The following is a 26,144-nucleotide window of genomic DNA, read 5'->3' as shown; positions in this document are numbered from 1 at the left end:
TCTTTTGCCAAAAAAAATGTGTCTTTCATACAACTTAGGCTAGTCATACACTTGCCTTGAAATGTTAATTTGCAACAGAATTTTTACATTTGGGAGAAAAATGTAACTCTCATTCATTGTAGTATGTCTACTGACATAAAACTGTGGAACTGATATTGTTCACTGCTTTTAGAGAAGATTTACGTAAGTCTAGTGTTCGAAATTGATGTTTGAAAATGCTATTCATTAATGAATAAAAGTAAATGGTTGACAATTTAATTCAGATAGGAGAAAACTTGGGAGTTAGACACTGAGTTTATTGAATAATTATTGTATTCATGGCATTCATTAAACAATAACCAATGGACACTGAATATTTGGGTCTGAGACCTGGGAAATAGTTTTACAAGTAATACCCAGCCCCAAACTTTATACCAAATCCATTTAGCATCATGTGGTGACATAGTTCATTTAGCATGTTTATTTAGAAAGAAAGAAGACCTAGAGTTCACCTGCTGCAATGTAAGGGGAAAAACAACCAAAAAAAACCACTGCCAACACACACACACATACACACACACACACACACACACACACACACACAGAGAGAGAGAGAGAGAGAGAGAGAGAGAGAGAGAGAGAGAGAGAGAGAGAGAGACACACACACACACACACACACACACACACACACACACACACACGGAGACAGAGAGAGACTATACACCCATATACCCACATATAAACACACACAAAACAAAAAGAAGAAAAAAGTCATTAGAAAGGAAGGATTAAAAACCAAACCTATGCAAATATCCAGGTCTTTAATAGAGTTAATTTTATATTATGTTGCGGCCCCAAGGCACTCAAACTCCGTATTTTGAAAAACAAACTGTGTGCACATCTCCCGAGCAGCACGTTCTACTCATCTTCCTTCATTGCATCGTTAGCAAAGTTACTCACTATCAATCTAATTGTCAGGACAGCAACTATGCATCATAATTATTTGTTTTCTTATATACTTCCAATTTCAAAAACAATCAACAAGATCACTTTTTACATATCTAAAATTGTTCTTCAGATTGATTTTATTATGTCCCTTTGTAATCCCATAACCCTTTGCATTTATTATGCTACTATAATATTAGACTTTGCATTTCATTTAGAAGTTGAGTGTATAACAAAGAGTGATATGTGTGCTGTGTGCTCTTTTAATGTCTGTCATTATTCTTAGTGGTTTTACCATTGTTATTAGGTGGCTATATTTAAATTTAATGAAGCATTTATTCTCAATCAAAGAGACCATTGAGATAATACAATTCTATAAGTCTGTGGTATGAACTCAGAGTAATAAAATTTATTTGGTGTGAGATGAGAAATGATTGATTATCTTGTCTATCTATTAATATTCTTTTATTCATCTTGTATGCATTTTACAAGTGAAGCAAATAATAAAAGATGTTTCTTACCACCCCTGATCTTTTCCGTCAACTTCAGTGAATAAATATTAAAGAACAAATTCCCTGGACATGTTTACCTAGAGACAACTTTTTTACAATAATTTGATTCTGAATGTGTATGGTCAAGCATGTTTTTTTTTATCAAAAATATACTTTTTTAAATACGTAAAAATTGATTAAAACATAGGAAAGTCAATTTTATTAATATATAGTGTTTGATATGGCCTGAGATTTGAAAGATTTTTATTGTTAAAAGAAGCTCAAATGTGGAAGCTGTGGAGATAATCCAGTGTGTAAGAGAACTTGCTGCAGGAGTGGGAAGACTGGAGGTTCCATTTCAAGAACCCATGTAAAACGCTGTGCATTCAACACCTTGCTGTGTTAGCTGGAGATGGAAGGATTGTTAGAGTTGACTGGCTACCAGCAAAACTCCAGGCTGGATACTAAATTCTGGGTCCTAGGAATAAGGCAGAAAGTACTAGATCAGAACACTAGACATCCTCCTCCTTGCCCCACCCCCAGCATATGGGCATACATCCCACATACACTACATTATCCCTAAGGATATACCTACATTAACATACATGCAAATATTTGAAGTTAAGATCTCCATATGAAAAAGAATAAACTTTCTTTCTGAAGCTGTGTCACCACACTCAACAATACCTTTCAGTTCTATCCATTTTTCTGCACATGTCATAGTTTCATTTTTTGAACCCCTGAGGAAAGTCCCATTGTGTATACATGCCACATTTTAACTATCCATTGTTCTGTTGATGGATGTCCAAGCTGGTTTCATTTTCTTGCAGTTGTGAACAATATAGAAATAAATAAGTGTATGTAAATATCTCTTTGGTAGGATACAGGGTCCCTGCTGTGTAAGTTAGTAGTGGTACAGCTAGATCATGGCACTTCTGTTTCTAATGTTCTGAGCAACTTACCATAGCTAACATTATAGTAAATTGTGAAAAACTGAAAACAGTTCTTCTAAAATTTAAAACAAGACAAAATGTCACTATGTCCACTTAATACTGTGGCCTGTGTCTTGCACAGAGAAAAGATAATAGAAACGTGTTAAAAATAGTAAAGAAAACAATGAAATTGTTTATATTTGCAGGTGACATAATTCTAGTCAAAAGACACCATAAACGCTATCGTAAAATGATTAGACTTAATAAATATTAGCAATAAAGGTGCAGGATACATCTGTATACACAAATCAGTTGCTTTCATATGACTAAATAACGAGATTGCTTTGGAATATATGATTAACATCGGAATCTAGGCAGATATTTATTCTGAAGACATACTTACTTACTTGCTAAAGAGCTACTGAAATCCCTAATGTCTTTTTCCACTCCTCCATCCCACTTGTTAATAAATAAACTATATTAAAAAAAACACACAAATGTTTCTTCAAAAATGTGACTGCTATTCTAGACCCATGTGAAACAAATTCTCATAATAAGCCCAAATGTAACTTTCTACCATGTTATGAAGAAAGTTTTATTGGATACTAGACACACCTATTTTTGTTATGAGTTGTGTATGGGGAGATTTTCATTGAGGCCCCAAAACTGAATAGTTGGCACCAATAAAATGTCGCCCATAAACATTAAAATAGTCATTATCCCTTTACATAAACTTGATATATAATTGGGGAGAATTGTTTTGGACCCATCAAATAGGTCAATTTTTACTTCTTCTGAATATGATAAATTTGTATGAGCTACAATTTTGAAATGAACAGAAAATCATGATGAAAGAAGGCTAGGAGCTTGTGGATAGTATTTAAGCAACTATTCTCTTCTGATATGAATAGAAAATTAAAGTAAAAACCTGAAAGTAATAGTATAGTATCAGAGACTAAAACAGAACTTATTTAATCCTTTTAAATTCAAATTATTTTAAGTAAGAAAAGATGTAATTACAATTAACCCATGACAACCAGTGATAATAATTTTATGATAATTCAAAATTAAATGTTAATTTCCCTGGAATATTTGTCAAAATGTAATTTAGGTAAATGGCAAGTTGTATCACTGATGCATGTTAATTAACTCAATTTAACAAACACAATTAAAGAATAAAAATAAGATGATATTTAAGTATTAAAGGTAACATTAGAGTTTCTTTAGCCAGGAAAATATTATTCTCATAGTTTCTGTTCATTGCTTTAAATTTTAAAAAGTAAAATCTCCAAGTGTTCTTAGAGAAAATAGTGAAGTTAGGCACAACACTGGCCACATGAGGAACAGGAGGTGGAAAGATTATAAGAGCCAGAGTTAATGGATGACTCCAAGGAAACAGTATCTTCCCGACACAACAAGATAGTTGCACATATGAACTCACAAAGAGTATGTCAGCATACATAGGGCTTGTACAGATTCCAGCCAGATGAGATATCAACACTAAGATACTGAGCGGGGATGGATGTAGGGTCTCACCCCTAAACAAGAAGTTATCTATAATGGATAGATCTACTGACAAAGGGTAATCAGCATTCTCCAATGGAGTCTCCAGTTATATCAGGCACAGTCCAGGGTAGACCCAAGGCCCAGGACTGGTTGGCCAACACAAAACAAACTCTATAATTTCAATTTGAACATTATGTTTTGTTTCGCTTTGTTTTGAGTTGTTCTTTTTTTAAACTTGTCTGCTTTATTTTGTTTTGTCTTATTGGTCTTTTGAGTGTTTGATTTTCTTTTTTGTGTGCTTTTGGATTTTTTTATTTGTTTCTTTTTTTTCTTTTCTTTTGGTTTTTATTTTATTAGAGAGAAAATAAAGAGGGGCATGGAGAGATCTGACAATCATCTGAGAAAGGGAAAAAGGTGATGATCAACTGAACGCAGAAAAAGTAACTTGTGGTAATCAGGGCCTGTAATCAGTCCCTGGAAGTGATATGCATTTTATTGTATTAACTATTATTCATGTTGTGAAGTTGTTAGGAGTATAAGAAGGCATTAGAATACAATTACAGGTGGAGCTTATGGTAGCATTTGTAATCCACGTAATTTATGGCATTGAAATTTTAACTTTGAAAAGGTGAAGATTCTTAAAAATTGGAAGAAATAATGTGTTCCTTGTGTTGCTTCTGAACAAACAAAACGTTCTTGTTCCCTGTTCTCCTTCATTACTTCACTATCTTTTTTTTTTTCAAAACTAGTGGTACAAACTGTAAACCTTTTTTCATGGCCAGGTTTTTATGCTATTAATTGATAATTTTTAGTACTATTTGTTATATTACTATTACATTCTTATGTGCGTATGTGGCATGTAGTTACTTTCAAAATAAGTTTTATCCGAAATATTCATGTGATGATATGGAGACAAGTGACAGCCCATGTTCCTGCCTCTTCAATTATTGACAGAAGCATTTTTTTCCTTCTTCTAGCAACGTTAAAGCAATAGTTCAGTCTCATCTGCTTCGTGTGGCATTGATCAGTCACCTGTCACCAAAGTGTCAATTTAATAGATGAGTGATGGTACAAGCAGAGAGAGAATATTTGTTCAATATGGTAAAATACAATTCCATCTTTAAGACATTAACAGGAATTTTAGGTATATGAAAAACAAAAAGAAGATCCAGAGGGCAGTGAGATGACTCAGTGGGTCAATGTACTTGCTGCCGAGCCCAAAGACATGAGTTCAATCCCCAGAACTCACAAGGTTGAAGGAAATAATTGAATCCTGCATGTTTTTCTCTGACCTTTACAAGGATGCACACACACACACACACACACACACACACACAACACACACACATATGCACAAACACACACATACTAAATAAAGGAAGGAAGGGGGAGAGAGAGAGAGAGAGAGAATTTTTAAATGATATGATACATGAATAAATAAGCAGTCATGGTGTGATCTTTTCCACCATTGGCTCACTCTTGAGCCACCTCTGTCTTGCAAAGTGCTTAATAGCTTGTTAAACTGCTACTCTCTGTCATTGTTGAGGGGAACCAATCTTGTTCTTATAAGATAATTAATTCTGATCCAGGGTAAAGTTTTGTCCCCAGGGGGTAACTGTCATCTACTGAATGGAGTATATTTCCAATGATACACTTTCATGTTCTTCTCTTCTAAAATTCAATGGTGACTCAAGAATTTTAAGGACCATAACTTACCTGTATGCCTTTAGCCAATAAAACACACACACACACACACACACACACACACACACACACACACACACACAAGATGAATTCAGTGATGCCAGATTTTCATCTTACTTTTAATCACCTTGGGGCCCAAGTGAGAAGCCATTGCTCTTTAGCAAAGGAGGATGCTAATAGCCCATTTCAATATTTATCAATCAAATATATAATCGTGAATTTTACATACCCATAATATCAGCTTATTTATTTCACACATTGTTGCAACTCATGTAATCGCCATATGTTTAATTTTCTTACAATATTAGTGTAAATACTTTCCAATCTTATTTGTACTCATAAAGAACAGAAATAAGTGCATAAATGTATGATTTAATAATCTATCTAGAGTTCAGATGCTGGTAGAAGGTTTTGTAGTTTTCCTAACTGGGGCAGGAGTAATTTAATTTAAATTTTTTACTGTGTTTGGAAACTTGAGAAAATATATTGAAACTAGGATTATATTAAAAATTAATGCATAATGTTTGATAAACGCTTATTTATTTTGTAACATATTGGTCTATATCACTTAGGAAAAGGGAATTAAAATTCACTATATATGTATCAGCCATTATGAACACTCCTTTCAGGCCAATGATGTGGTTAGTGCTCACAAAGGGTTTTATGTTATAGTGTTTTCTTTTTCTTATGGGTTTCATTCCATGATACTCTGTGGGTACCTAATTCTATAGGTTATACCAAAACTCAAAATATATATTTTCCTATAGAAGCCTGCTTATAGTAAATTAAAAGCACAAATTAGTCACAGTAAGACATTTAATGACAGCAATACAAAAAAATTTCAATCATGTGCAATAAATTTTCTAGCATTGCTATTTTTGTACTTCAGAGGCACTGCTACATAAAATAAGGATTACTGGAACAGAAACACCAGGATAGCATGGCAGTTGATTTGATAACTGAGATGTATGCCACAGAGAGTTGATCAACTGCCTGGCTAGGACAAAGCCACAGGCAATGAAATTTTATCTTGTTACATAACAAAACTCACTTATAGAAGACTTATTAGTGTTGATTTCTGTAATTTTTCCATTAATTTTTTTCATACAATGTTAGATGGGTGTTTAAATTATTGGGAGGGAAGCCTACTAGAATGGAAACATTAAACATTTGTGATCACATCTGAGACTAAAGTTCACATACGTCTAACACATTTTAGTAGAATGTCAATATGCAAATCACAATTTTAGAGTTACTAAGAAGTTAGAAATCCTTATATTAACAATTGCACATAGTTTTATTTTATTTTATTTTTAGTGTCAGTCTTGTTCTAGGCCATTTCATTTAAAGTACATTGTACTACATAAAAACCTTGATATTATGACCAGGAACATGGTTCAGTGAGTTAAGCTATTTTGACATGAATCTTGATGACCTGAGTTCAGTTTGTAGGATCAAATGATGGAAGGCAAGATGTAAGCCCTTGACCTTCATTCACATGCTGTACTGTGGCAAAACATGCACACTGACACACAGATACAAAACACAACAAACATACAAATACACACAAACACATATATAAACATGTACATAGAGACACAGGCACATACACGCACAAAATAATACACAATTATACAAATACACACTTAATAAATATAATTTAAATTAAAATAAAAAACATTACTATTTAGCTCAGGCTAATATATTTATCACATATCTTTACTAAAAATATTATTCTGGCAAGATAGATGTATCATCTAAAGAAAATAACGGAATCAATTTACCCTCAAACAAAACACTCTTTACAAGCTACCACTTGTCAACTATGTATAGCTAGAAAATATATAGTAGAAAAAAAAAGGAAAACCACAAAATCCCATATCTTCTTGAATAACCATGTGTTTAATAAATGCATGAGTATGGTTGTTTACTCCTTGTAGTTTATGTAGCCCTGTGTGAGTTCTGGTTTCTAGGCCATAAAGCTTTTCACAAGAGATTTTTTTTTTAAATAGACCAGCCTTTCTTCTTGTGCTTAGATGTTTGATTCTGGTCTTCCAGCCTCATGCCTTCTGCATTCCTCACACAAAGACAATCAGATTCTTTACTTGGTTCCATGATTGGCTTGTGAACAATTTGGAGTGCAGTCAGATTCAACACAGATGGTACCTAACACTGCATCCCAGTTTTGGTTTGTCTCTGTGCTGTTTATTCAGAGGCAAAGGAAGGAACTGCTGAAAGATGACATTCTTAGGACCCTAACCATCTAGATAGATACCATTAGAGCGCTCAGCAAGCTGTTTTATACCTCAGTGTTTCTCCATCTATATTAGTTCCCAAAGCAGTCTTTGAAAATATAACATAGAATTTGGAACAGAGGCCATGTGTAAAGCTGAATATTTCCTTTTTAAGTGGGATGTTTCATTAACCATTTTTAGTTGGATGAGAATCATTTAAGCAGAAATTAACCACATATAGTAATATATTAAATTTTATTAACTCTTAATGACATTTCTCACATATTTGAAAAGCGAAACTATTTTATTATCTCAAGCAAGTTAAGAGATAATGTATAAATTAATTTATTAGTCAGTTGATGAAGTATCACAGTTATGCAACTTGATTATTGATAGATATCATCAGTTTAGTAAGATAGCACAGGGTACCTAGTTCCATAAAACATTCGACCAGATGTAACATCACAGATGGACCCTTACATACTGATAGTATGTGTCTTCAATACACCAATATCACCAATAAACAGGTCGCCTGTACAAAATCCAGCCAGAGAAATAATATATTTAAATGATACCATCAGTCAAATGGTCCTAACAGACATCTACAACACACATTTCATCTAAGGTTGAATAATATTAATTCTGCTCTGCTCAGTAGACTATTGAAATTTTCCAAAATTTGGCCACATTTTGGGACAAACAGTGATTTCAACAAATGTATCAGAATTGAAAAGCACCTTGCATTCTGTCTGTAATGGGATACATCTAGATATTTTGAGATTAAATAAACTTCTGAAGGGTGATAATTAGTTACTGTAGAAATCAAGTAGGGAAGAAAAAACATACTAGAATTGAATGAAAATGAAAATTGAACATGCTGAACTTATAGAGAAGGTCAGCTTTAAGAGTAAAGATTATAGAGTAGAGAACATTCATGAAGAAAATCAAGAGATCTAAAACTAATAATTAAACAATGATCTTGAATCAACTTCAACTAAATCTACAAGAAAATTGGGCAAAAATATTCGGTGGATATTGACCATCTGATTTTAAAGCCCACTGAATGGCAAACAGGACAAAACATATACAGAGCATGTGAATCAACACAATGTTGTGGAAGACGCTATAAGGACGGACAACTACCCAGCTCAAGGCTCACTATAAACATAAACTAGTTAAGACAGCAATCAAGACTATTATTGTGAAACAATGGGGAAAAAGTTCAATGGAGAAGAATAGAATCAAAAATAGACTTGTTTTAGGATGTTATTTTAAGATGTCTTACATTTGTTTGTGCTGTGGAACATTTAATGATGTGAAGATGTGTTGAAGTCTTTTGTGCTGCATTTGTTTAACTTTGTGAAGCTGTGTTAATTTTGTTGTCTAAATCACCTGATTAGTCTAATAAAGAGATGAATGGCCAATAGCAAGGCAGGAGAAAGGATAAATGGGGCTGAAGGAAGAGAGAATAAATAGAAGAGGAAAACTGGGAGGATAATAGGAAGGTACCAGAGAACAAAGAGAGGAGGACACTAGGAACACCAGCCACTCAGCCACACAGCTAGCCATGAGTAGGAGTGAAAATAGGGTTTACAGAATTAAGAGAAAGGTAAAAGCCCAGAGGCAAAAGGTAGATGGGATAATTTAAGTTAAGAAAAGCTGACTAGAGACAAGCCAAGCAAAGGCTGGACATTTATAATTAAGAACAAGACTCCATGTGTGTGATTTATTTAGAAGTTGGGTTACAGGCCTCCCAAAAGAGCAAAAGAGTAGAAAAAATAACCAAAAACACAGACTTTTGAAATAGAGTTTATCGATATTTGGCAAATAGTGTGGACAGAGTTGTCTTAAACTTTTGACGCTAGTCATGGTACTATAGCCAGATGCACTAATGAGTATACACACAGAGATGGCATCTGTTAAAATTATTTAAATGGGATTACAAACAGAAATGCAAACACAAGATTATCTAACTAAGACCTAACACAAGGAAGCCTAGCCTTTGGCCTCTAAAATAGGCCCAGATAATGGTTTTGATGATAATTATATATATACTGTGTGAAAATAATGAGTGTGAGTAATATGAGAAGTCTTCTCTGCAAATGTGTCATCAAGAGAATGAGAAGATGAGCCAAAGATTGGGGAAAAATGCTTGTAAAAGATAAAGGAATATTAAAATAATCAGAGAACTTGTAAAACTAGGCATAAAAATTTAATGTATTAAATTGTCATGAGCAAATCCTTTATAGTCAAACAGGTGACAAATCTGAATATAAAACAATACATGACATCGTAGTGGTTAGCTGTTCCAGCTTTGACCATTAATTACTGCCCCAATGAAACAGTTGGTAACTGCCACGCCTACCTATCTCTGTAATTTGCTCCTGGGGCAAGGCCAAGACAGGAACCCTTAAGACCCGAGATCCATACGTGCTGGCCCTCTTGGCTCCTTGTGATACTACATGCTGGATTGCAGACCAAGTCAGAGTTCTCCAGAGAACCATGCTGAACTGCATCTCACCTCTCCTAGATTCTGTAACCAACCCCTCTACTGGCTGTAAGTTACCCAAAATAAACCTCCTTTTAACTACCAGATAAACTACATGGAGGTGCCTTGCTAAATCCCCACAATTAGAGCATGATCCTTATTTTCAACTTCAAATTACACTAAGGTGTTACTGCATACTCATGACAATGGACAAATCCAATGTATCTACCAAAGCATATGTTGGTGGGGATATAGAGTAACAAGAATTTATAGTCACTGCTGATGGGTATCACTAAGGCAAAGAAGAACTTTGGTTCATTTTATCTATCTATCTATGTATCTATGTATCTATGTATCTATGTATCTATGTTTCTTTCTTTCTTTCTTTCTTTCTTTCTTTCTTTCTTTCTTTCTTTCTTTCTTTCTTTCTTTCTTTCTTTCTTCCTGTCCGTCCGTCCGTCCGTCCATCTATCCATCCATCTATTTACTAAAATAAGCATATTCTTACATATTCTAACAATTGCATTTTCCCGTGTTTCTCAATTGAGCCTGAATCTTAGAACTACACAAATTTGCACATAAATGTTTACAGCATTTGTATTGGTAGTTGAGTTGCTAAGTCTTTGGAGACATCAAAATGCCATTTGTGTGGTGAATTAAGTAAATTGAAATACATCTATTTTAATGATAAGTGGATATCATTTCAGTGATAAGAGGAGAAAGGCTAACATGCTAACCACCAGAAGAGCTGGATTAATCTTAAAAGCTAACTGAGAGAACTTGCTATGTACAAATGTACATTACATGATTCTAACTCCATGTCCTTATTGAAAATTCAATGTTTGGGGATAGTTGAAAGATCAATGACTTGGAGGGACCAATATAGGAGATGGATATATTTCTGTTTGGAGCACAGGGAATATCTTTATCACTGAAACTATTCTGTTACACATCATAATGGTTGATAAATATCATTACAATTTTACCATATCCACAGAATGAAAACCATAACCACAAATCTTAAGATAATATGTAAGTTGTAATTATAAGTAATGTATAAATATTGCCTCATCATTGTAATAAAGATTATACATTAATGCAAAATGCTAAAAAATGACATGCTGTGATAAGTGTAATAAGTGCATGAGTGCATATATAGAAATCCACATTTTCTACCAGGTTTTTAGGTAAATATAAAATTGATCTTAATGTCCATAATTTTAAAAAGAATTAAAAATATTTGTTTTAGATTTTGTTAATAAATTTAGTGATTTGCAAATTTTTTAAGACAAGTGGCTACCTATATGGTATATAACTGATCAATGATCAGACCTATTTTGGCACAGACATGACTCCTAGTTAAAACTCTTTCTTCAATTGCCTTCTAATCATAAATGTTCTTATTTTTCTTGTTTATCTGCAGGATGTTTTACTCAATCTCTTTTAAAGATATTTCCTCATTTCTCTGACTTCTCAATGTCAAGTCTAGCCTGGAGATGTAACATTAGATACTCTCTATTCCTTGCATTCAATAATTCACACAGTGTGCTTGAGATTCTACCAACAGCTGATGAAACACACCTAGTCATCATTTTCTTGGTGAAATGGATGTTGAAAAACTCAGCATTTCAATATGTACCTTATCTCAAAATCAATTCTCCTGCCAAAGCTGTTTCTCTCCAAGTGATCTTCATCATCATCATCCAATCATAAATCTGCACATTCTCCCTTTTTATACCTCTCCCTATATGAATCTAATTCAATGTATCAGGAAATATGAAATATGATTGTCTTTATCTTCAAAATATGAATATATTTCACCGTCCTTATTATTTTTTCCTGCCTACATTAATAAAATACTGCCTAAACAGGTCTTTCTCTTTCTGTCACTGTTTTATGACAATTGATCCTCTATGGTGACTATTACTTAAAATAAATGCCTTAGATATTAGAGTCTAAATCTTTGTAAAAGAACAGTACCATGACAACATAAGATCTATGTGTGAAATTTTATACATTCTAGAAGTCAAGCCTTTAAAGCTGAAAAGTAGAAATATATTTTAATATTCTATTTATTTCACACAAAATACTATCAGTTCAACTTATAGTTTCTATAGAAATTATTGAGGTATTTAACAATCTTTTTCATACTAACTATCCAAGCTTGGTGTTTATTATCATTTAAAGAACAGCTCACATGTGATTAATTGAGCCCTCGGGCTCAATAGCTGCTGATACAATAGTCTCAATAACCTGAGGGTTATGGTGCCTATTTAGCACATTTCTGATCTCAGTACATATAGAGTTCTTGGTCTTCCACCTATTTTGGGGCAAATTCCCTCCTAGTTCCACACCATTGTACTCACCATTCTTTCTCTTTCATAGTTTTATTTAAATGTGGAGAATTTTTACTACCGTACTTCCACCTGGTGTCTGTGGAATTAACAAAATTTCTTCTGTCCTATGGTCTCTAGAGCCTCTCAATTGTACTTTTCAGCATTTAAAATAAAATACCTTTCTCTGATATCAAATGGCTAACATTTAAAAAAATGATGGCTCTTTGTGGTTCCGATTTTGTGTGCATCTATGTGTGCACTCTAGTTGACTCTATAACCTATAATGTAAACTCTATAATGTAAACATTTTGTCTAATTTGCACTCCTATATTGCCAGCACCGGGCAATGATGGATTACATTACATACCAAACAATGACATAATGGTTTAAAATATTTGGTAATGCAATATTGTAATAAAATATCTCTTGCAACCTAAGAGACCGAAACGTTTGCTGGATTGCACAGCCAAAGTTAATGATATAACTTGAGCCCACTTAAGACTCAAAACTGCTACTCTACTGTGCACTCAGACTGTTTGTCTAACCCACCTTAAGAGAACCATGTAATAAATAATCTTGTTTGCCTTGGATTTCCCCTGTAATCAATGTTTACAACCTTAAATGATGTACTCTTTCATGCATGTGTGTTTGCATATGTATTATTTTATGTAAACAGCAGATAGACTGAAAGCAGTTTTATAACATGAACATCTGCAGTAAATATGGAACGAAACATTTGGATATTCCTTGATAAACAATGACAATTTTAGAACTCTTTATCACCTGGGTCAATAGGAGTCAATGACTTAATCCCTTCCAGAGCTCTTAAATTTTTCTGTAAAGTATTCTCCATTCCTTCCCCATATGACACTTTCTGTAACCTGTTATTATTTAAAAAATATAGATCAAAGTCCTATGCTAGTGACATTCAGATGGACACGGTCACACAGACACAGCAGACAAATACTCCCATATAGAAACACAGAGAAAGACACACAGGGACATATTCAGAGGACAGCTTTCAGGCAGGCACAGATTCAAACTCATTCAACACATAGATGGGAATTAGAGAAGACATCTGAAGAGTAAAGGAGAAAATTCAAATTTGGGCTTCTTAGTTAACTGACACCAAGGGGTGGTTCTTGGATTTCTTTTTTCAGTGTGACTCAGATGCCTCGTTGCTGATTCTGAATTTATTATTAATGCATTCAAATCAAATGCAAATTAATGACAAAAATTTAGCTCCTGTAGCAATTGTTATCAATTAGAAAGAACAATATAGTGTAATACTACATTTAATTAAAGCAAACATTATTGGCAATATTTTTCCAGGGATGAATACTTACCAGTTCTGTGTAACCACCTACCTGACCAGATAGTAGTTTTAAAAGGCAATCATAAGTATTACATAAATGACCAGTCAGGAAATGTTTAGTCTTCATAGTAATAAGTTCTTTATTTCAACGTGTTAACTTTATTTGTAGTCTGAAAGCAACTACAGACAAGATAAACTTAATAATATGGCTGTGTTCCGGCAAAACTGCACCTATAAAAACAGAAGGCAAACTATAAAACCTACTTTTCTAAGGTACAACATAATAATCACTGATATAATTTATGAGTCTATATTGTAGAGGTACACTGGAAGACACTGGCTGATCTTAGGTAGGTTTTATGTTTGTGATCTGTTAACAAATTTGGTAACCTGATTCTTTAATCTAGCTTCACTCACATATGTGTTTTTAGATTGTATGTTGACTGAGGCAACATGAGAAACTCAGTGAACTGTCTTTCATTGTCCACCAGGCTAGTCTGTGACTAGTTCATGTGAAGACATTTTCCAGGGAAGGGACTAAAAGCATGCCCCCTTGAGGCCACATTCTATCAGCCAAAAGTAGACACAATGCCTTAGGATTTAGCTAATCCTGTGTGTAAGGCTTATAATTGTAGGGAGAAATTAGAAGGATCTCATTGCAAAGACACATGGATACAGAGATGTGAAAAAATGCACTGGTTTATAAAATAATATATTGAACTTCAAATTGCATATATTAACCCAAAAAAACAATATGACAGGTCATTATTTGTGAAATGTCATTATCAGAATTGCTGTAGATCTTTGTCAAATGAATAAATATGAGCCCATGATCTCTTCCGAATTAAAACAGTTGCCAATAACTGTTCTCACATAATATAATGAATTGGCTAAAACTGATTCTTTGACAGTGCATATGTTCATATTCTGCAATCATCTTATTTGCCCCACTTGATCATTTTACTCCTCAGAATCTCTAATGTCCTTCTTTTTGTGTCTTCAGCTAAAATTCTGCTGAATTCGGTGAATTACATGTTGATGTCTGACATCTCTCATTAAGAGTTTTCAGTGCAGGGTACCCTCTTATTATGATAAAGAATAACAAAACCTCAATCCTTGGAAACACATGATTGTATATTTTATTTTATAGCTTTATATATCACCACAGAGAATTTTTTTGGTGGTGACCTAGAGGTAGTGACACAGTCAAATATTCTATTGTCTAATTAGTTCTGGTTGCCTCACCAGACTTGCCTGGAAAATGAAACCAGATGGAGCTGGCTAGAAACAGTTCTTAGGGACAGTTTTTTAGCCATCCAAGTCAGGATAAAGCTAAACACCCAAAACAGAAAGCAGCTGATTTTGTTGATAGTAATTCACGTTCATTCTTCACACATGGCTGTATCTGCACAGGCCAAATCCTAACCCTCATGAAACGCAAATTATTTTCTGAATAATTTCTTCAGGAAGTATGTGTAAAATTGATAAATCATATAGCCAATTCTAACAAATTCACATGCCATTGCAAAAAAGTCAATAATAAAATTAAATAAAGTCAGAGAGAGATTCTTAACATTCACTCTACCCATGAAGGAAGTAGAAAAAAATAAGTGGGATTACAGATCAATTACACCAATAATTTTAGCCCATCAAGGCAATTTTCCCAATCATTTGACTCTTTTGAATAATTAATTTAGAAACTGTGACATTTTCCTTGTGATTTTATTTGAGACAAATTGATGTACTTCCACTTGATCAAGTCATATGAATATTGAGATGTACTTCAGTATTACTGTCTGATTATCTTCAAATAGAAAGATGAACATGACAACCATTCACAAAAACATGACACTAACACACTCTCCTGATAATTCTGGTTAAGAGGACTTTATGGAGAAAGACAAGATCTGAAATTCTAAAATTTTATTATTAATGTATGTATAACTATGAGGTAGCACTCAAACTTTCTTAGATGTGAAATCTACTACTAGTAATAGGAAAAATTTAATATTGAGAAATTAGGCAATAATTAAAATGGAATTACCCCTTATCAGGCCAACAATGCCCTTACTAGACACCAGAGGCTAATAAATAAAACTTCAATATCAGATGTGGGTTAATTCTTTTGGCCAATGAGGTCCCATAGACTCCCTAAACATTGAAAGTTATTGCTAGTGCCCTCAAGCACCCTCAAATACATGATTATAACACTATGACTGAAGACATCATAAGCAGAACATACTGAAATCAAACTGGTATGGACCTGAAATCTTAATCCTAATGGTTAGCCTCAATAATGCTGGAAGGTACTATGCAAGTTACCAGAGTAGGAAAGTAATCATCAATCATACCCAGCTATGAACCTTTCGTGATACAATAATGATTGGCTTGTCAAGATGTGCCCTTGGTGTCCTAGTGACACAAACATGGATGTAGCTACAGGTTTCCTGGTCCTGCCTGGTCAGGACAAATCTCTTTCACCCGCCAGTCCCACAGCAGCCCAGACCCAACCAAGTAAGCACACAGAGACTTATACTTACAAAATGTATGGCTGTGGCAGGATTCTTGCTAACTGTTCTTATATCTTAAATCAACCCATTTCTATTAATCTATAAGTTGCCACGTGGCTCGTGGCTTACCAGTATCTTAACATCTTCTCATGGCGGTGGCTGGCAGTGTCTCTCTGCCTCAGCCTTCCACATCCCAGAATTCTCTTCTCTGCTTGTACCACCTGGCTACTGGCCAATCAGCATTTTATTTATACAGAGCTATATCCACAGCACATGGAGGTAATCAGCTACTTTTTCATTGGATTTAAGTCTTAATCCATAAGAGAATCTCATATATGTCACCATTATTGGGCTTAAAACCTGCTGCTTAAGCCTAAAGTAGGTTTTACTACAACTATACTAATAAATGGACATTGTATTAAATAGTCTCTTAATGATTTATCAGTATGCTTATAGTAAATCCATTTCATTAGCCTCATCTGAATAGTTCTTATTTTTAGTAGATTGTAATTAACACAGTGACCCACAATGAGCCAGGGTCAGCAAAAAAGAGATTGTGACTGCAGAATGTTCATCCTTTAAAGGAAAGTTATATACTACATTCCTCCAAAGACTCTGGGATCATTGTGAAAGAGGGAAGAAAAGAAGTTTAAGAGTCATAGTTAGTGGCTGACTACGTGGAAACATTACCTTCTGGACACAGCAGGACAGAAACTCATATAGTTTCACTGTTGAGTGATATGCAAGAATTGGGCACACAATTTTGCTACCCAAGCCATAGAGCTGTTGGTTATCATTAGTTGCTGGAGAATGGAAAGATAGTTTTCTTCAAGAGTGTAGTCCTTGGGGTAGTCTTTGGTAAGTCAACCACACTCCAGTGGAAGTTCGTACATCCAGGAATATTTGAGATGCACAAGTTACTCTGAAAGAGATTTAAAATAAAGGATACAAAGTAGGATGGTTAGAGAAGAGGAGTGAATAAGGTATGAATTGGGGTTTGGAATGAATATAATTAAAACACATTGCATGAAACTCTCAAAGAATTGATAAAAATAGACAAGGGATAAATAGTTAAAAATTCATGAGTCATGATTACAAAATTTATTCTTAGGAACAGTAGCTCTAGCTTCTAGAAACCTCAAAATTGTAAATTAATGCAAATATATTATATACTCACACACAAAGACATTGATTTCTGGTATATACTGAGTTCATTAGTTACCTATATAGTTTGAAGTTTCAAGGGATAGTGTTCTTAAGGATGTATATTTTCTTCTGAGCATTCATCCTTAATTAAAACATATCACAAATGAATTATGCTAGTAATCTTATCAAAAAGTTAATTGGCATTTTAGTTTGTACTTTTATATATTATACTCGACATAATTATGTACTATATATAATTATACTAAAAGTAATATAATCATAAAGAGCTCCCTATTCCATCATATTCATTCCCATTTGCTTAAATTATTATTTCTTCATACATTTAAAGATGAACAAACTTCATTTGTTTCAACTGATTATTGTTTTAATGTTAATTCCATCCTGGTTTTCATTTGCTTCATAAATACCTATAAATTCCTTTTATCTCTTTTAGCTTGAGACTGTGAGCTACTTCCTGACATAGATAAAATGAAACACAATGAGGAATAATGTTAAAAGTTAAGAAAAGGGTAACTTTGCTTTCTTAACCTCACTCCTGCCCCTTTATAATAGCAAAATATATGAAAAGATCATGGCTATGCATTATTTAACAATATTAGTTTTCACAATCACCAAATAGGCTTTTGTCACCTTAGTTCCACATTGTACTAAACAAAGTAGCATACTTCCAATTCTTGTTATATATGTTAATTGTATTCTGTGTTAACTGGGAATGATTAAATTGATCAAACATTAAATCATGAAAAGTGTAGAATTTTAGATTTTCAGTTCTGAGAATTACTAAGATATATAAGTATCTTTCAGATGAATACATTTATTATTTTAAAGTACAGCAATGATATGATGAAATCCTAGAATCACCCAGTACTTAACCAGTTCTTATCCACAATGCTCCATGCAGAGTCTTATAAGTAGGTGGACAATCTTCTGCAACACTCAGAAACTACCCTTTCAAAATCTCCTTGCTCTTGTCCTGCACCTCCAAGATTTTTATTAGTTATCATTTCTTTTAGAGTACATGATATGCTTGAATCAGAATGAACAGTGGCTACAGAAGATGTTACAATCTTTTACATAATAGATCTATTATTTGAAACAGAACAGTGGCTTATGCCAGTAAGTTCTTTCACACTAATTGCAAAGCAAAATTTACCATATTTAGGAGTGCAACTCTCTTCCTGAATCCATAGTTTATTAAACTAAATCTCTGTATGAAGTGTATGTTAGCCTTATACAACTTTTTTTAAAGAGGGAAATTCCATATAGCCCCTCAAAAGAATGCTAATTATTGGCCTTGCTCTTGGTTACCCAAGATAATTTGAGGACAAGATGCATTTTTCTTTTTTCATTTTCTTTTCTTTCTTTCTTTTTTTTCTGAAGCTACTCCACATTTAGTCACTGATCACATAATAATCAAATTGGTTTTGGGATGGATGCTTTTGTCTTGGTTGTTACTTTTCACAGTGCCAGAAGTTGCTATGCAGATTGTTGAGGAGGAAAAAAAAATATCTCTAAGATGCATACTCAGATGTCAACTCTGACAGCTACAACAATTACTGGACTAGCAAGATATGCCATTGGTGAATAGTGACATGAAGGGTATAAAGGTAACCAACTGCTTTCTGATTGAATCCAAGGCCCACTCCACATAATGAAGTGAATTCTTGGTACTGTAACCTGGTCAAGAGTTGGTGGCTGGAGAGATCACAGGTCCTATCAGGGAAATTACTACTATCATTCTGCTAGTTGAACTTATTGTCAATTTGTCTTCTAAATGCTTATGTCTGTAGCCATAGATTGTCCTGCTCTCAACTTTCATCAGAGACACTTCTATTATATTGGAAAATTGTTAATTCATAAACTAATAACTGGATCAAATATCAATATCAAAGGCATTATGGAGGTCTTGAAGTTCTATGTAACAAATAGGTTACATATATCACCCTCTAGAAGACTTGTAGAATATGATGGATAAACAGAATACAGAGAATGGAAGAGATGAAGGACAGGGTGTTATGTTGCGAAATAGTGTTGTCTGGAAATGTTCTGGTCTCTGCACTCATGATTTTACTCAGAAATAAGTACCAGTAGAAGATTTACACAAGATTGGTCCTACCAACATTACATCATGAAAGGCAGAAGGGTTCATAATACCACAACTTCTCTGAGGGACTACTAATAACTAATGATGGATGATGGGATGGCTGTCACTTTCTTTACTGATGTGGCCAACTGGCAGGTTGCAAATGTAAAATAAGCTCAAATAAATAAGCCCCCCCACACACACACATTTTCATCCAAACAGCCTAATTAAAGAGACTAAGCAACACATCAGTAAATTTTGTATTGCTGTAATAAAAATACCACGGCTATGACAAGTTGTAAATGGAAGAATTTGTTTGGCTTATGATTCCAGGGACATATAAGTTTATCAGGCAGGTAGGCATGGCAACCAGAAGCAGACATGGTAAAGGGCACAGGAAACTGAGAGATAACATCTACAAATACAAACAGAGAGCAGACAAACTGAGCTGGAAGTGGGACAAGACTATAAACAATCAAAAGCCTTCTCCCAGTGACATACTTCCTCCAGGAGGTCTCCATCTCCAAAAGGTACCACAATTTTCCCAAACAATGCCACCAACTGAGACTAAGTGTTCAAATATGAGACTTTGAGGGACATAGTCAATAAAACCACCATATTCCACTTCTTGCTACTCATAGACATATGACCAAATTACAATAGCAAAGCATTTCATCTAAATACATAAATTCTTATGTTTTCTCATAGTCTTAACATTGTTAAAAGTTCATTCCAAAACCTTCTTTGAAACTTGGGTATTCTCTTAATTGTAAACTCCTATAAAATCTCTCTCTTTCACACACACACACACACACACACACACACACGTGTGTGTGTGTGTGTGTGTGTGTGTGTGTGTATTCTTTCACTGTACAATGACATAGTATATACATTGACTTTCCAAAATGAAAAAAAGGGCCATAAAAAAAAGGGCCATAGTGAAGAAATGTTGGACCCAAGCCAGGTGGAAACCCAGCTAGGAAAGAAAAATGGAATGGCTTGTACACCATGAAGAGACGCACAACAGTGTGATGGGAGTATTCTGTAGGCCACAGAGATGTCCTGACCCATGCTGCCACTGAGGGCCGTGTATGGGTCTGTGAGCCTGTAGCAGCAGCAGTCTGGGTTGCTGTCCATGGCTCATGTTACCACCAAAGGCCATGGGGATGTTCCACGTCTGGGCTATAGCCTGGGCCTATGTTGATAAGAGTGGGATGCCCAGAGCTGGCTTTGCCCCTCACTCACTGGAGCACTCTAGAGAGAGTGCCATGCACCTGGCCTGAGCAACACCATTGAGCTGGCCCTGGTCGTGGAGAGAGCAAGCCCAAGGGCATGAGAGAAGAGCTGGCCAAGCCCCTTGCGAGCTTTGGCATCCAGGTGAGCTGGTCCTGCTCCTATCCAAGGCAGTAGATTAGCACTGGCCTTGGTGGTGTGGGTGCAGGAGAGCTGTCCCCAAAGGCATTCACATGGGGGAATAGGACCTGCTCCTTGCTAGCTACCATAAGCAGAAGAGATGGCACTGTCCCTCACCTGAGTAAAGAGGGAGAGCTGCCCTGGTGGCACTGGCATAGGAGATAGGGCAGGTGAACAACTCAGCTACCACCCAGGCCTAGATCCAGGGCTTTGACTTGGCTCACCCCAATATCTAACCAATTTAGGAATGGCTTGGGCACATGAAGGGGCCTGTTCTGCAGAACTGAAAGCTATAGGATCTCCATGAAACAAGACAACAGGATATCTGAGAGAAGTCCCAGTGAGGATTCAGTATTGATAGTACAGCAGAAGCCAGAGGCCTCCAACCCGACCAATGACTCATTACAATGAACATTTGTAAGGAAAGCTGGGTGACACATCATCATGACACACTTCAGCTTCTACAGCAAGATTTGTTTATTTTTATTTTAATTTTAAAACTTTTTATCATTTTTATGTTTTCTTTTGGTTGGGAGGTTGCAAAGGTGGAGAGCAGATATGGAGGGATGGGGACATGAGTGGGCCTGGATGTAGAATATGAAATTCACAAAGAATCAATAAAAAAGTTTTTAAAAGATAGGCAATAACATTTTTTTGTTCAATATAATAAAAGACATAAGCATTGCCTTTTCCCTCCTGGTAAATATCTCTGAAGCTTTACAAAACACAGACAAAAGAAATACAGAGCAATGGAGAAGAGAAATAGTATACATTCTATGGATGTTTTGCTTAGTGTTTTTGTGGGGCTCCTGACAGTGGGAATGGGGGGTGTCTCTGACTCTTTTGCCTGCTCTGGAGACCCTTTTCTTCCTATCTGGTTGCCTCGTCCAACCTTGATATGAAGACTTATGCCTAGTGTTATTGCATCTTGTTCTTATTGCATTTTGTTTGGTTGATATCATGAGAGGCCCGCTCTTTTCTGAAGGAAAACAGAAGAGGAATGGATCTGGGGAAAATGGGAGGTGGACAGGGGTGAGAGGAGTGTTTGAAGGGAAGGCAGTTGTTGGGATGTATTGTATGAGAGGACAATAAAGAAAAAGAAAATAAAGTATAGAAGAATAATGAAGACTGTCTACGAACTTTGATATTAACTAACCTAGGATGTGGTGGTGATGGTGGGGTATGCAAAACACAGTTCTTCCAACAGAAAATGTGTCAAAGATATTCAGGAGACATCTTGCCTGGGGCAGGAGAGATGGCTCAACAGTTAAGAGCCTGTTCTCTGGTAGAACCTTAGTTCAGGTCCTAGCACCCAATTCAGGCAGTTAATAACTACTTGTGACTCTAGCCCAAGTGGAATCCAGCAACCTCTCTGATTGCCAAGGGTACCTACAATCACATGTGTAAATATTCCCCCACAAATATATACAACCGTATGTGCAAATACTCCCTCCACACACTCATATCTACATGATTAAGAAATGAAATAAAATTTACTAAGCAAAGATGGAAGTACCTTGTCAAAAGACATTAAAAGAACTAGGTCCCAACTCACGGTATCACTGTAGTCTCTTTGTCCTAACAATGGGTCTGCAAAATATGTAGTTTTTTTCTGTTTCCATTTTGCCTGTCCAAATTAAGAATTTCTTTCTTTAAAAAAAAAATCTCTTCATTTAAAATCTTTCACTTTAGCAGAGCAGTAGTGAAACATGTGTTTAATCCCAGAAATTAGGAGGCAGAAGCAAGAGGATATCTGTGAGTTTAAGGCCAGGCTGGCCTACAAAGCCAGTTCCTGGACATGCCCATCTCAAAAAAATGAATAAATAATGAATACATAAATACATAGATATGGATAAAATCCTTCACTAGTGTCCTTGCAAAATGTTTACCTATAGGGCTTTTTGTTTATATATTATTTCTTAATATTCCTTCCTAATCCAGAAGTATCTGTTCCAATTGAAGCAAGCCTTAAACTTACAATCTTCATGCCTAACATCTGCCAAGAGCTGGGATACCTAATGTGAAGTCCTTTTCCAATATGGAAACAAAATAATTCTCTATAGTTAGTTCATACTTAAAAATTTAAATTGGTTCTTATTGACCAATCTTTACCATTTATCATTGAGAAAATTAATCTGATTTATCTTCCTTTTGTAATTAGCTTTTATATAATAATAGCTAGAAAAATACATTACAGACTTTTAAGTCAAATTAGTAGAGTAACTTGCTGAAAACTGAATTAAAACTATACCCTGCTTTGGAGATTAAATTCTGAGTATCCTTTTAAGGTGTACAGACACAAAGCTTTCCTTTTATATATAATTTGTTTATTAAAAATAGTTTTGTTCCTAGAGGCAACTTTTACTGTGGAATAACATATCTATCTATGGCTTATAATAATTTGATAACTTTTGAACATTTTTTTTCGAGACAAGGTTTCTCCATGTAGTTTTGGTGCCTGTCCTGGATCTCGCTCTGTAGACCAGGCTGGCCTCGAACTCACAGAGATCCACCTGGCTCTGCCTCCTGGGAGCTTGGATTAAAGGCATGTGCCACCGCTGCCCAGCCAACTTTTGAACATTTTAGGAATATTTGTTTCTATCTTATTATAGAACACATTCCAACTTTAAGCACACCATTTAAAATATAAATCATTAAAAGAGTAAAGCTGAGTGGTCAAATTTCTGAAATACTCTGATTATTTCAATAAGAAGCAGAATAGTAAGGACATTAGATATTAAATATCAAACTCCATATTAATTAAGCCAATTAATTAAGCCAAATATGAACATGAAACTTGTATTTCCCAGGTTTCCAAGATCATTCCTAAATATTGGTGACAGCATGATCACAGAAGGTTTCTGGTTCTTCAGATAGGCAATCCTGTCCTCCCATGAAGTGTGCTCATTATTCCTCTTCCCAGTGTTCTCTCCCAGGTAATTTTATCTTGCTCAAGACTCACCCAATTATCAGCACTTCTATTAGCTTTTCTGAGGTTTTATTGCCTGGAGTTAATTGCTTCTGTTACTCAGTGTCTGTCTATAAAACCTTGTGTTTAACCTTTATTATCACACATTTCAAAAGGTATTGTAATTTTTACCCAGATATGTGTATCTCTGTGAGACTTCATATTTCTCAAATAAAAGGTCGAATGCTGAGGGGTTGGGTAGTTTCGGCACAAAGCATATGACTTGACCCATCTCAATTACCTTATCCACGTCTGCTGAGTAGCTAGACATGCAATTAACCAAGATGGTGGTCCAAGCTCAGATTTAATGCTAGAATGTATGAATGTACTGTGACCTAGAAAGTTTGTTGAGTTACTTACTGACAAGCCTCAGGAGAGTGTTTTGCTGGATAGTGCTTCTTGTCTCCTTATTTATGTATGGTAACTCTATGAACCAGCGGAGTTACATCGCAAATAAAGTTGCTACTCCTTGCTCTCGATTTCTGAAATCTATCACACTATGCTTCCTAAAAAGCCCGCTGATATATCAGGCCTGGCATTTTCTACAAGTTAATGAAGATAATTCAATGTATAAGAAAATGCATTTTGTGGTTCTGAGGTCACTGATTTAAAGCCCACAATAAAACTGCCATGAAAACTGTAGCTTACATAGCACATAGCCATCTGTGTAAGACCCACTGGAATATACTTATCAGTGGAGGCTGTCAAATGCATGCTATTTTACAAGTCGTACTCTGAGGTCTTTTATCTTCTATGTATCACTAGGAGAGCATCTCCTAAATTAATATTTATTTTGTTCTCATGCACCTTGTTCACTTTATTTCAAAACTTATTTATCTATGCAGTATTCATAAGGCTTTAATATTTTTATTTTTAAAGTTTCATTTTGTTTGAGTAGAACTGGATTTTGTCAAGGGTATCTTTAAAAAGCCACCAGGATTTAGAACACATAGGAATTTACATTTATGCACAGTTACTGAATCACCACGGAACTCCAACTGAGTCACAAAATTTCCATCTGCTATTATTACAAATGAATGATCTAGTATTAAAAAATCTTTGGTTCATTAATAAAAAGAAAATTTTTCTATAGAGGCAAACTTCCTAAATTGCCTATTTGTAGCAAGAAAGAGATTTGCCAGCAACATTTATCAATTATAATTTTTTCTAGCAGCTTCTAATAATTATAGAAAACGTTATGCATTTTAGATGGAATTATAGGATATAGGGGGAGTTGCACAGGGAAAAGGGAGGAGTGGAAATAGCATAAATACAGTACTCATGTATACTACTCTTACATAATTTTTAAATTTAAAAAATCTTAAATAAATGTAGTTTTATATATCTTTAATAGTAGCACTATTCATGGATATTTTTAACCAATATATTTTTATTGTTTTTATAGTTTGTGTTAATCTTTAGAGATAAAATTAAAAAGAGATAATATGCAACATCTTTTTTTTTTATAATTTTTTTGTTTTAAAATTTAATTTAATTTTACATATTAGCCACGGATTCCCTTGTCCTCCCCCCTCTCTCACCTCCCCTTCCCCCTTACCCCCAACCCACTCCCCATTCCCATCTCCTCCAGGGCAGACTCCCCTGGGGATTGAGTTCAACCTGGTAGATTCAGTCCAGGCAGGTCCAGTTCCCTCCTCCCAGGCTGAGGGAAGTTTCCCTGCATAAGCCCCAGGTTCCAAACAGCCAGCTCATGCACTGAGGACAGGTCCCAGTCCTACTGCCTGGATGCCTCCCAAATAGCTCAAGCTAATCAACTGTCTCACTTATCCAGAGGGCCTGATCCAGTTGGGGGCTCCTCAGCTATTGGTTCATAGTTCATATGTTTCCATTCATTTGGCTATTTGTCCCTGTGCTTTTTCCAATCTTGTCTCAACAATTCTCGCTCAAAAACTCTCCTCTTTCTCTCCAATTGGACTCCTGGAGCTCCACCTGGGGCCTGGTGGTGGATCTCTGCATCCGGTTCCCTCAGAGATACATCACCCTTTACTATAGCCACAAATTACATAAAATACCTTGGGTAACACTAACTAAGCAAGTGAAGGACCTATATGA

This window comes from Peromyscus eremicus, chromosome 18 (genome assembly GCF_949786415.1).
Source record: "Peromyscus eremicus chromosome 18, PerEre_H2_v1, whole genome shotgun sequence".
Lineage (NCBI taxonomy): Eukaryota > Metazoa > Chordata > Mammalia > Rodentia > Cricetidae > Peromyscus > Peromyscus eremicus.
Note: the sequence above shows the minus strand (reverse complement) of the source record.